Source organism: Halictus rubicundus, chromosome 4 (assembly GCF_050948215.1).
Source record: "Halictus rubicundus isolate RS-2024b chromosome 4, iyHalRubi1_principal, whole genome shotgun sequence".
Lineage (NCBI taxonomy): Eukaryota > Metazoa > Arthropoda > Insecta > Hymenoptera > Halictidae > Halictus > Halictus rubicundus.
Genome location: NC_135152.1, coordinates 3549684 through 3563914, shown reverse-complemented (window position 1 = coordinate 3563914; position 14231 = coordinate 3549684). Strand labels below are relative to the sequence as shown.

General features: G+C 42.8%; 1 long non-coding RNA gene across 1 annotated transcript in view; it reads right to left on the bottom strand.

The window, feature by feature from the left end:
- Positions 1-6644: 6644 nt before the first annotated feature.
- The window catches only part of LOC143353223 (uncharacterized), a 38828-nt gene continuing 31241 nt past the window's right edge, over positions 6645-14231 (bottom strand). The window contains exon 2 of the long non-coding RNA XR_013082090.1: positions 6645-7329. This is a non-coding gene — a long non-coding RNA (uncharacterized LOC143353223). The remainder of the gene's footprint in view (positions 7330-14231) is intronic.

Here is a 14231-nt window from a genome sequence, read left to right as displayed (position 1 = left end):
GTGCAAAATGATGACTGTCGATCTGCAATTATCGATATGGTACATTGTTATTAATTGAGTTCCAATTTGTTGAAGAGAAAAAACAAGAATTGGCTGATCGAACCGAGGAATGACGAAGTTGGCAAAGAAAGGGTTGGAAGTCGATTTTGCTGGGAGTCTTTGCTAGGACTCATTCCTAGGATTTTTATGCAAATTCCAATATTGTTACTATACATGTTTTCTTGTATTTGAAAAATTAATAAGCACTGAATTGTAGTCTACTCATTACATTATAAAGGCGGTCATCATGCAGCTAACAAGATGACAGAGTGATTTATACCTTGAAGACGAGCTTCCTCAAAATTCAGAGTCAAATACGAGGTTGATCGTGTCCATATATTGCAGATCGGTGACGTCGACGTTCACGTGGAGCGTGTTTGCCAATGAGGGGGGCCAGAGAGAGAGCGAGAGCACATAGAGGCTAGATTAAACCATGGGGAACCATGGGGTCGCAGTTTTTCGCGGATGTAACACGGCGGCCGGGCCCCAAACTCCGCCGTTTAAATACCCCCATAAACCCAGGGACCGTCCGGGTGTGTCTGGTCCTGTTCTTTGAATCTGTTTGAACTACGGTTATCATACCGAAAGTCAAACAGCCAACTAGACGGTCAAATATCCGGGCGATTCCAAGTCAAAGAACCGACGACCGATCGAAACTCGGGGACGGTTCGAGTTTTGCGAATCGCGGTCGAGAAATGGTGGAAAAATCGCGCAACGGAAAACGCGAAAATAGTGAACACGAAAAACGCGTGGACAGGTGAAAAAACCGGTTAGTGCGCACAGAAAGAGAGACAGAGAGAGAGAGAGAGAGAGCGAGAGACAGAGAGAAGAGAGAGTCCCGACGGAGGCCGGTGTTCTATTATTTTCGGTTTGCCCGGCGCAAACAACGCGCAGGGATTTGATAATTATCGGAGCATCCCCAAACATCGTTACTGACCGACCGCCTGCGCTCGCGCCACGCCGGCCTCTCGTCAAACATTATGCGCTCCGCTTAATGAGATTGATGCAATCGGCCTACGCATTTAATCCAGTTAATTTACATTGGGTCCTAATATCACACGCGAATATTCCGCTAATGCAGTCGGTAATGAGAAACAGAAAATTGCTTGTATAAACTCGCCGAACCCGCAACGGCGGCCTGCTTCGCCAGCTCGATGCACCTGCGTTTTCGCCGTCTATCGCGCGTTCGGATCCAATGGGTGGATGCAGTCGTTCGACTCACACTTCACAATGCAATGCAGATTTTGCGCATTTTCCAGAAAAGTGAAATACAATTTTTATTTTGCATACAAATCCCAAAAATTTTTATTTTGCATACAAATCCGCAATCTACTAATGTATAGCTCGTGTAGCTTTATGTAAAAAAAAATGTTTTGTGAGTAGATTGTCAGAAACAGAACCCGGAGGATTTTATTAACATTTTATTTATCGAAAATGTATCATTCGAATTGTCTACGGGATTGTTAAACAACAATTAGCGTATTTAATCGAGTTCCTATGGCTTCGATTTTGCAATTGAATGTTAAATCGAGTATTGATTATTCCGTATGCGAATTTTTTTCGAAGTGAGAAGAGAAAGAGCATTCTCTTGTTTGGTCCAAGTGCAGCATAATCGATTTTGCAGTCTGAACGGTACGTTCGACCTCTGATGCATTTTCTCACGATTTCACTGTTTTTATCGATCGGTTGTCGAGTCGAATCCCATCGAATCGAGGTCAAGAAAGAAGCAAAGAGTCTGCTATTTTGTTGGGTCGAGTCGTAAATGGATTGTGGTCTTCATGAATTAACTGCTGGTTGGAGTTCTCTAGGAAAATCGTTTTATCTATGTAAGGAAAATGTTTATTAAAAGCCTCTTAGTCCTTTTAGTCCTTTAACTTTTGTACCCTTTTAGAAAAGTTGCCGCGCAGTGACTTTAGTTTGAAACGCGTTTATTATTAAGCACAGGCTTTTTCCTTTTATCTGGTAGTTTGTGAATTTCTTAACGCGAAAAGTTACAGGGTTTTCAAAGGGAAAACGGCTCGATAAACTTTACTGTTTGTGCTGGTCAAACTCGAATAGCTCCTCCTTGCAAAAATCTATAATAATACATACAACAGAAAAGGGAAGGAACGCAAAATAATCTGTAGAGTTCGAGTACTGCATCATTGCATTCTAATGCAATTAATAAACAGGGGATAAATAGATTGAGAAATTCCGTGCGCTTGCAACATATAAAAATTAAATTGCAGCTTCACAATCTGTTAAAAATAGATTACAGGTCTTTTGAGCTTCCTCAAAGTATAAAAATCTTCGAAAATCATAAAATGCAACATTTATTTTTCCCATTCTACGTTTGTTTTACCAACTTCAATTCTCTTAACACTTTGACCGCCACACTAGAATCCTCAAAAATTCCATAAAATCAAAGTAAGTTGTTTAACCAGTTAACTGTGTTTGACGAGTATACTCGTCATGAAGAAATGGCAATATTTTGTGTCATGACGAGTATACTCGTCAAAACAGCTATAATTCAAACAGCGGTTAATTTTTGCGACGCAACTTAGGTACACATTTTTCAAAGAGGTCGCAACAGCTAACTGGTTAATGAAATAAGAATTGAAAAAAATTCAATGTATGATATTGAATAGTCCTCCAACTTTCTTGCATTTTACAGACCCTAATCGAATTTGGTACAATGAATATATTAACGTAAAAATTCATTTTAAAACCTGGACAAATAATTCCGTCACCTACATATGGGTGACATGGCAGTGAACGTGTTAAATTGCCCTACGAAGCCTTAAATTTTTGTACGATGACAGTAGACGATTCATAATCACAGAAAAATCATTTCCGACCGCCCCAACAATTTCACAGACTAGGAGGTAGCAAAGTTAATCCGAAAGCAGTCGCGAACAGCGTCTGAAAAGACGAGGTGTCGCGAGGATCCATAAGATGGGGTTATATGGGGGCACGCGGTGTGCGTTTACGCGACCTGGATGGCGGTTAACGATTTTATGGAAACCCGTCTAATGGGATTATCGGATTACTTCCGCGTCGGTACGGGTGCTCCACCGCAGTTTATTATTCTCGAGCGGGGATTACGCGCTCATTCTTGAATCTTCTTCGCTCTCCCCATAAAACCCCGGGACGGTCCTTGAGGACCGTGGGCTCTCTCGCAGACATTCGGCTGCTCTGCGGTTTACCCGTTTCGCACTGCGAAATCATGGTCGCGACGCGAACGATTCGCGGTATAATCCGACGAGAAAGCTAATTGCAGGACGGTTAATCCGGGAATGGGGCAGTTAGGCGACGCCGTCGGTAGTTCTCCGCGATTTCTACGCCAGTCCCATAGATTTTCGATACCTGAAGAGGAAGTCATTTTTGCTTTAACGATGGTCCAACGAGCTGGCCGACTCGAGGCCGTCTTTTCTTGTTTAAAAAAAGATCATGGGTTCTCATGAAAAGCAGAGCTTGGTGAGAAAGAGTTATGGCACTTTTGCATTGTAAATTCAGAGGGAAGCGTTCGAAAGTAAAATTTCTGCGTTATATTAGCAAAATTCAGTTTTTTTTAACTGAAAGATGACTGTTTATTTCTGCGACGTTGACAATTTTTCTTTAGAAATTCAGAGTTTATTTTTGGCGCCGAGAAAAATTACTTTGAAAACTGAAAGATGACTGTTTATTTCGGCGCGGAGGAAAATTATTTGGGAACCTGAAAGACCGTTTGTTTCGGTGGGCATGGTGTTCCCGTTCGAGGACCACCCCCGCAAGGGGCGAGCATGATCTGCACCCTCTATGGTCCCGCGTGACGCATCCGGTCGATTCGCCGTTGAAAGATTAGAAATGCGACCGCCATATGGGGACACGGAGCTAGGCTCCTCGGGCTCTTCTCTCGTTGCTGGCACGCTCCATCGAGCCGGGGACGTTTTCAATCAAGGGACAATCATCCCTCGACGAGCAATCGAACCTTTTTATCGAATCATCGCGGCCCGACGTGTCCCTCCGCAAGACGGGACACGACGGCGACCGATCATCGAACAACGACGAGAATACTTTTTCGCGGCGGGGGTATGTTTTTTCGAGCAATACGAGTGGCCGAATGAGTGAGCATTTGTGCGAGCAGTATGTACGCGTGCGTGTGTGAATGGCAGTGAGAGATAGATAGGCAAAAAGGCAAATGAGCGAGCGAGATTGCTAACTATACTGGACAAAGTCCGAGGAGACAGGATACCTGGACACACGAAGGAGGCAATATTTTATACTGACAAAGCATACAAACTTCTCCGAACACTTTGTTATTTTAATTTTCAATAAATGAATATTATCAGTGTTATAACGTTCACGGCCTGAGTCTGTTCTTCTTTTACCCCTTGACGATCGTGGACTGCTATGTTTCATTGATTCTTTTTATTTCAACCCTTTAGCTGGGTCATTTTTTAATTATGAATATCTACCGAGACGCAACGAGAGGCAATCCAAATTAAGATGGCAAAAATATTAGTGTAATAAACGTGGATGCAATGCAATTCATACCAACATGGGTACCGCGACACAATTAACACGATGAGTGCCACATCAATGTCCATAAAAATGCCCAGGAAGTCGAAAGAACTTGTTTAACAATTCATCGGAAAAATTGGTTCAGTTAATAGACTGCGATGAAAATTGATTTTCAATATTGATCGAAAAATTGTGTTACACGTGTACGACCGATGTAGCACTCAAAGTGAAGAATAAATAGAGAATTAAATCGTGTCATCCCCAGTTAAAGGGTTAATTCTTTTTGATTTGCTGATTCTCTTTGTGTTCGTCATATGTTTTTAGAAATAAATGGGGAAACTGCATGCAGAACTGTCTCGAATTTGCACTGCTACCTAAAGATTAATGGGATTCGTGCCCAACCGCACTTTTGTGTTGTAGTTTTGTGGATTGTGAGCGTATTTCTGTGATTGTCTACTTGTAGAAAATACTGTGTGTGTAAAGAAGATACACGATGATAATTTGTATGTAACCATTCTCATTTTCGAATGAACCGTCGCTTTCCAAATGTTTGTACATATAGGTTTTGGAAAGAGGATACTCAGAGCTCTAACTAGACGGCAGATTCGATGCGTTTACGATACAATTTAAAAATTATATTCGAAGCATAGAACTATGTGCTGAAACTATGCAGTGCAATGGCTGCGATTTTGCTGAACGTCCTGAAAATTTTAGCATAAGCATTGACGATTAAAACAAGAACCGGGGGAATTATTATCCACGGATCTTCGACAAGACCATTTCTGAGGGTTAAGGCCGCATAGAGAACTCACAGTTCGAAGTCCCATAAGTTCTTACAGCTCTAGTCTAGGTTCCTCTCGGAGCCAGTTCCACCCACGCTCCAAAATTCACCATGCATTTCTCCATGGGATTCATTCGACGGTAGTTGAACCCGAGGAAGTTTCGCGACCGGTTTCTCTAGCCGTGCTGGCATTAGCATATGCATATGCGTACAGGGTGTTTCACCAAACAAGATCGCCTCAAAACGTCCCTCGTATCGTTAACAATACAAAAAGTGTCGGATGAAAAACCGCTGTTAAATCTCAACTGAAAAGTAATACAGCAGACAGCAACAATTTCCTCGCGACCACATTCTTCGAGGCTCCAAGATTTTTTAAACATCGCATTGATAGAAGAACTTCAAAATAAAGACAAACAAGTAGCTACCGAAGAAAAGCTACTGCACAATTCAGTGGCATAAGTAAATGAAAATCTAAAATTTATTATCAACAGTGTATACTGCCTTTTTCTATAATGCACCACAATTATTTCTTCCACAATGTACTTCAATTATTTCTCCTGCAATCTTCTTTTAATGTACATGCAGTCTATCAATCCTTATTCTCCCAACTGTATTTAGTAAAAAAAATCAAGAAGATGGAGAGATCATATTTTTCACTGACAATCTCTTCAATTATCCGATACAAACGATATTAGCCAACGATCGAGGGTATTTAAGATGACCGAGTTAAGTGAAGCACCCAGTATAAACGCATTACACGTGGCCCGGTACCGCGAGGAAAGAGAACAAAAGGGGTCGGGGTCGCGAATAATTCGAAGAATAATCGTTCCCCGAGCAGCCAACAGGGACACGTCGACGATCAGAAAACAAAAGGCGTCTCCAAAGAAAACAATTCGAACACGTCGCGAGTACCTGTAACTACGGACAGCTACCTGGGGATATTTGGCGGTCGATGAGACGCGGATTAACGCAAGCATTTCGCCCGGGATTACCGCTAACCGAGTCATCCCATTTACCTACCGGTTGCTCTAGCTCGCACGCAGCGTATCTCGCAAGGATTGTTCGTGGCCGGGATCTCTTACGAGGACGCTGTTCTACCTAAGCCCCGAACTTCCGGAAACTTAGCCGACAACCGTCTCTAGCTGCCTCTCTCCCTCTCTCTCTACCTCTGTTTTCTATGAACATAATATTCTGCGATAACGATACGGCGGCGAACCCGCTACTTTAATTTTTCTGACGTTGAGATACACTTTCTTTAGTAATTGACTGTTTAAGACTCTACATCCAGAGTTTGCAAGTATGAGGAAAATATTTTGATCAAGACATTCTTGTGAGACACGTTCATTCTTCCTTTAAAGCTTCTCTGTCCCACATTTGTTAACGATGAACCTGAAACACTCGGCAAATTAAAGCAGACGTGGATCACAATGGTGGCAATTTGAAGCCTGTTTTTCTGGTCTAGTATAACGGGTTCGTTTCGGTGATTGGGACAGAATAATTAGAGATGGCCGGCAGCGTTTAAAAAGCGAAATCGGGGCCAGGATAATTGGCCCGTCGAGCAGTGATTCACGGGTAGTTTGCTCTCGGGATCGGGTCACGGTCACGTCGCGATAGAAAAGAAGTTTTCAGGTTCTAGCCTTGTTTAGCTCGCCTTGTTCACGAGTGGTATACTATTGGGGACAGTGCCCGCGGCGATTTTCGCGGCCGAGGCCGTGGCCAGCCGATTTTTCCTCGTTTTTCTTCTGCAGATCAGGTCAAAATAAAAATAGTGTAGCAACATCCCCGAGAAAACTGTGCGTCGCGCCTGCCACGGTTAATAGAATGTCGATTCCCGGGCTGACGCGTGTCGGATGCGATCGGGGATAAAAGCTGCCAGGACGCTTGACGAACAAGCCCGATAAAATGACAGCGCTCCAGCGTTTGTATAACAAGCGTACCTTGTCCTATACCGGGTGGCCGCATACTCTCTCCTGTTCGCAGAGTGCTCTTTTTATTCTTCTTTATCCTGCTATATGAGCGGCGGTTACCTGTGAACAATCAAGTTCGTGCTGTCAATGAAAATTTTGCTTTTGGCTCTGCTTTGCTTTGAAGCTTCACAGTCACTCTCAACACTTACAATGTCAGAGAGTTGTGTACGTGGAAAAGTGTGAAAGTGACTGCAAAGAAACACATATCTTTGTTGCCGGAAAATATCGGAAAATTGTGGATCGCTTAAAAATGTTTTAGGACCTCGGACAATGCGCCTAACTTGTTAAGAGTTGACATGAAGGGAACATATAGGCTGCGGATCTTTGTGCAAACTACAAATTTTCTTCGTCGATTAAAGTGGCACAGGAGCTAAGCACGAATTTCTTCTTTTCTTTAAAAATATTATAAGTCGAAAAATAATATACCGGCATCGTTAAATTTTTTTCTTCTCTCGACTGTTTTAAACTGCACTTACTTATCGTTTCCATAAATACGAAAAATCCGCACTTTATATGTATATTGAAAAATAAAAATGTTTAAGTTTGTAGGTTAATATCTAACATGGCGGATATATTGATGGCATTAAATCTAGCCCTTATTGAAGATTACAAAACAGAAAATGATTATCTTTTAATAAGGTTTTCGTCTTGCATTGCAGCAGTATAAAAATTGAGAGATGTTTTTCGTACTTCCTTGCATACAGTTTCAAAATGCGAGATCTCTGTGATTAAGACATTATTAATCTCAATAAAAATTAAATCTCTTCTCCGTCGAGCACAAGTGATGCAACCTCCAGTTCCAAGGAACAGTCAATTATTTCCTCGAAGCGATTCTCGTTAGGTTTTCAAAGAAGTACAGTTTCCTCAATTTAGGAAGCGAACTTGGGAAACGAGGAGCAATTTTTTTATTAAAAAATTGAAACAACCAAGAGAGATTTTGACGAACGGAAAGTCAGATGTGCTTCAATGAAGTTCGTTTCGACTGGTCGTTTACAAACCCGTCACCAGCATCGCATGCACCTCACTAGCGGCATAAACGATCGATCAATTAGCCGGTTCGGGGTTTAATTGCGTCGAACGATTCAATTTGACAAGCCTGGAGTAGATGGATCGAACCCGGGCCCGTCGGAGTCGCGTTTCGATTACGACTTTTTGACGTAGATACTACCTACCCGTTTCAAATCGCGCGGCCAATGGGATTAAAGATCGAGCACGCGCGAGTAGACCGCTGGATCGTTTGCGGGAAAACTCGGTCGAATTGCTGCGGCTCTCTCTGTTCTTTTCGCGGCACTATGATTACCTTTATTAACGTGATTGAACCCGTAGCAGCTACTGTGTCAGCTATGGTTCTGCTTAATCATTGCTTTCGAAATTGATCGCTTGCTTGATCACTGGATGACTCGCCGAAAGTAGATTGCCTTGGACATCTGTCTTTGTGATCTAGATGCACCGAGATCTTCCGAGAATTTTTTTATTGTAGATTCTTCCCGTTTTCTATTAAACGTAGACCTTAATTATTCGATTTACAAAGCGACATTCATAGATTTTTCTCATATTTTTACGTCAACTGATTTTACTCAATTTAAAACGTAATTCCAATGTTTTTGTTACACACATTTAGCCTTTAGAGAAAATCTAAACATAAAATAAATATAAATGTTCTTTTATCTTATGGAAAATTGTTAACAGCACACAAGGTATGACCACTGCAGTTGCTAAACAAATCATTTACAGGGAAAAGAGTTCAATTTCAGATAAAAATTGCAGTGGATTGAATTTTATTTAATATAACATCCAACCTCAACAATTTAAAGTACACAGCAGATGATTTTATTGGAAAACAGCGGTCCAGGTTAAAAAGCATACGATTTTATTAGATTTCGTTAACAAGAGTCAGGAAATTGATATAAATCGAGGTCGGTCAGCTCGATGACACGTTGGCAACGACGATTGAAATGTTAATTCGATTACCAATTACTTTCTGTAATCGTTAATCGTCGCTGACCTACAATAGCAACCCCCGCGTAATCACGGTGAAATGCAATTAACCCGCAACCGAATTAACAGTGGCATTTTCGTGTAAAATTAACAGAAACGCGTTGCATCGGATCCATTACCGGGAACCGAAAACAAAAATCGATTTTGTTTGGTAATTGATAGACTGCTGGCCATTAAGCTACTGAAAAACCGTTGACCCAAACCCAGAATTCTATCGAGTATCGATCATGCCCGTTGGTTGTTCGGTGGAACACACGGATAATAGTTAAACGAAGTAACGAAGCAAGAATCGCGTCGAGAATTGCGTGAACTGAAAATTTGTTGCAAAAACGATCAGTTAAAACCAATAAAAGTATACTATAATAAAAGTATACATTGCTGTTTTTCAAACAATTTATTCAAGAACATCAGTGTAATGTATTATTCGTCATTTATTGAAATTGTTAAAGGGAAAAAGAAATTTTATTTGGCTCCTGCAATTGATGCAGACAACGTACATTTCGCAAATACAATTTTTCTGGACTAAATTTACCAAAATTCCAAAAGATGAAAAATCTTTTTCCTCCATCGTGTGACGTTCTAAATGGAATAAAAAGCACACTGAACGTTGCTGAACAAATCTGAATGTTTCCGAACACGTTTTATGACACTGAATTTTGGTAGACTGAAAGTGCTATAAATGCTAAAATTTACGACACTGCCATTTCGAGTGCCGATCCATAAATTGGACCTTCGGTACTCCAACCTTAATCTAAAAAGCAATTTTTCAACGTAACTTCTGTTTCACGTCGATGCAATTTTTGTCGCATAAAAATCTGCGGTCTGGTAATCTCGGTGGAATGAATGCCGAAAAAGCAATATCGCATAAGCGTGGTATGCGTGCGGAAGATCGAGAGCTTGCGGAAGCGTGAACCGGACGTGGAAGAACGTTCTTCGTCGATGAAGAGAGCGAGAGAGAGAGAGAGAGAGAGAGAGAGAGAGAGAGAGAGAGAGAAACTTCGCGAATGATCAAGTGTGTAAGCTACCTGTGCCTTGTAACAAACTATGTATGTATATACGGTATTCTATATACTCATGGTCGCAGGAGAAGGATGAGAAGGAGGCAAGTATATTGCGTACCACACACCAACAGACACACACACACACGAATAGAACACACCTGTACACAGATACACGGAAAACACGCACACAATATGTAACAAGGAAACTCTCACGGTAATCTATAATATTAGGAAGAATCGTTTGCCGTCTCTTCTGGAACGCAGCGAAGGAAAAATCTTCTGTCGAGCGAAGATCATTTGAGCAAAAGAACGTGGCGAAATACGAGTGTGACGAGACACAGACAAGAAAGAATGCGTGAGAAATAGCGAAAAAAACGTGGTAGGCGAAGGGTGTTGTTTAACTGGTCCGAGAAACAATGTAACGGGTCGAGTAAGACGAGGAAAATAGCAATAATCGAATCTCAGACTGAATTATTAAACCGGAGAATGTGGGAAACGAGAAGGGCGAACGAGTGTGGAAAAAGAATCGAATATTACACCGCAACGTTTGTCGCCGCGGCGACGCGCGAGCGTGTTAATTATTATAAATACTGTTACAGTGTCTTGCTACATCGGGGAGATTCAAATAAAATCTCGAAGCTCGAAAGCAATGTGTTCTCACTCCCGCAGACTCTATTCATTGTCCTCGCCCCTTCCATTTCAATTTTTCATCTATAGGCAAAAAGCTACAGTGTTCAATCTTTAGTATTCACGACTTTGATGTATTACGATTTAAACTTCACCTTGGCAACCCAGAAATTTCTAACTTTATACTATACAATCCTGCACGTATTGACGAGAAACTGCCAAAAATCGAAGTTTTAAGACGAGGAATTCACTGGTTCGGAAGTTATGCGTGTTCAAAGTTGAGCGATTACAGTTTGTTCAATACACGTATAGGTTGCGATAGGTATCGATGACAAGCCTCCACTATTTTTTATTATTTTCCCATGAAACCTTGACCAATACTTCCATAACATTTTTCCGATAACAATGATACCTGACACGATCCGCTCCGGATCGTATTTAAAATCTAAAATGAAATTATTTGATGACTTTCCTGGAGGTGCTAAGTAACCCTTAACACTCGAATGGTGTCTGTAAAGCACCACTAAAAATTGCTGTATCATTATTCAAAATATTTTTTACATTATTAAATTTGTTTGTATTTGATAAATTACTAAATATTTCGGTATTGTACGAGTAAGTTGCACTATTTTCGTATGTATAACATGAAAAAATATATATAGAAGGGCAATACTCTAGGTCGGAAGAAATGTTTCATTTTGGAGTTAAAATAGCTTCGAGTGCAAAGGGTTAAACAGCTGGTTCACACTGAAAATTTCTGCTGAAGGATCGATTAAAAAATCTTCAGCCGCGGACCATGGACTCTTTAAAAAATTATAGGATAATCGCCAGCCGATAATATTTTAATTTCACGCAATAGGAGCAACGAGTTCGACGAATCGCGCATTTCGAATCCCGCCGTGCGATAATTTCTAAAAAACAAAACCGGATAAGAAGATCACTGTCCGCGGCAGGTTCTCTTGATATTTCGATTCGGAATCGAGGTCCCGCGGAAATCCGAAAAGCGAACGCGTCGAACAAAGAATCTCGTTCCGAACTTATCCGGGCTTTCACGGGCGATCATCGGACCGGAGATTTAATTTCGCGATAGCCGGTTTCGCGATCGTTTAAACTTACCAGCCCCGGCGTCGCGTGTCTCTCGGAGGGATCGAAATATCGTCGACGAGTTGACGTCTGTGTCGTTTCGCAGTTTTGCAAACGCTAGGTAACAGCAGCGTCACAGGATTGAACATCGGCGGGGAGGGGGGAGTAGAAAAAAAAAGCAGGCGCGAGACAATGAAACGGATAACGGAACGGCGGCAATTTATGTTTAGACAACGGGGCATTGTTTCAGCGCTTTATCGGTTGTAGCATCGCCATTATCTGGCCGGCGTGTGTCGCGTGACAGGCCGAGAGCAGCGCCGCCGCTTTTGTTTTTTATCGGTAAGGGCTGTTTGTCAGCACGGGTCACCGCGTAAAGCTTACAACGCTCGTTTTCCGCTCGACGATTCTCTCCTTTTCGTTCGTCCTGCTTCTCTTGTTACCACCCCTTTCCCCCATCGAGAGAGAGAGAGAGAGAGAGAGAGCCTAAAGCATGCAAGATACATAGTCGGTGGATGTTGTCGGACAGCTTGAACGTACATAGACGGGCCGCGATTATGTTAAGATCCGCACAGATCATGCACAAGCACGATCAGGTTTTCGTTCATGTTTTCCCATTCAAGTTCCACGGTTCATGCTTCAAGCAGAATCCACGAAAAAGTTCTACAATTCTTTCAGCCTCGTTTTATCGCTTCCTACGGTTTCGCTTGTTCGACCGCGCCATTTGTTTCCTCGAACAGCGATATATCCCGGATCGGTGCGCGTTAGACGAAACACTAACAAACCGTTGGCGCAACCGTAACGCAACACGCCATTAGGATCGATCGAAGCGATCGAAGCCACCCCTTTTTTAATTCCGGCGCGGCGTCGACCACGACAATGGTGGTTCGTGACCGGCCGCTCTTTTTCGCCGTTCCCCGGAGGAAAAACATTTTTCGCCGGGTGGTTGTGGCTGTTTTTGACGCGAGATTTACGTCGGAGCTTTTTCAAGGATCCGTGTGTCGGCCGCAGAGAAACAGAAAGAGAGTCACGGGAATAAGAGAGTAAGAGAAATAGAAAGAGAGACCGTCGAACGGGAAAGCGATTTCGAGCGCTGGCATCGGATTTTTGTATTTCCTTCGGTTGAAACAGTGGCCGGGGCTGGGAGAAGACGTAGCGGACCGGTTTCTTGGCTCGATTTTAAAAGGAAACGGGTCCCGGGGAACGGACGGTTTTTCCCGTGGACCCTGCCAGCCGCGACAGCGCGATTTATGGCCGATGTGTTACGTCGACGCGGTCAATTGCCGGCGCACGATCCTGCTTTCCCTCTTTCGATTTAAGCCCCTCTCTCAACTCCCCCTCTCTCTTTCTCTCTCTCTCTCTCTCACTGTTTCACCCTATCCCCGATTGACCGAATCTGTCTCGCGTTACGTACACGCACACGCATAAATCGCTCTCGCTGCCTCGTGGCACGTGCCACGATCGAAATACGTCCCGCGATCATGATTTATCGCGGATCCGCGAGTCGAGACGCGGATAAGCGCCACCCGGCCCGCCTCCCCGTGCTCCCTTCCGCTTCCTATTCTTCTGTATCTCCGCATGATTTAGGGCGAAAGATGCTGTTCGAATGTCACGGCTCGTTTCCTGAACCGCTTCCCCCTTCGGGGACGCCGAGCCGTTTTATGCTTGCTGCTCGTGGAATCCGAGATTTCAAATAGTCGGATCGCTACGAATGCCGTGGGCTGTGATTATTTAGGTTACATCGGCACACCGTGATAATACTGTTGAACGGGAGAATGTCTACACATTTAACAAAGCCGAAATTGCAACAGCGATCAATGACCTTGAACGACCTTGAATGGCCTTGAAACATCAATATGTTCACATTGTTGAATTCCTCCAGGAACGGTCTACAATCCCAGTTGAATAGAAACATACATTTGGAAAAACAAAAGATCACCTTGAGCTCGCATCAGCGACTCCATCTAAACAAACCTGTTAAAGCTGTGGACACGCTGAAGCAACATTCAGCAACTTTTGTTGCTTTCTTTTTTTATTCGGCGAAAAGGGAAGAGACAAACGGTTGAATACATGAGACGTCCTCTTTGAAGAAGTATTTAGTGTGTCGTCAATTAAAACGAGTTTCGCTGTATTTAGTGCAGCAGATATTCCCGCGCCTCGCGGGATCGGGCCGAAACAAAATTCTGGATCGTTGTTCGAGTAATTTCCGCGTCCTCTCGAAATTTCGTGATGTACTAGAAGGGCGGGATGTTCGAC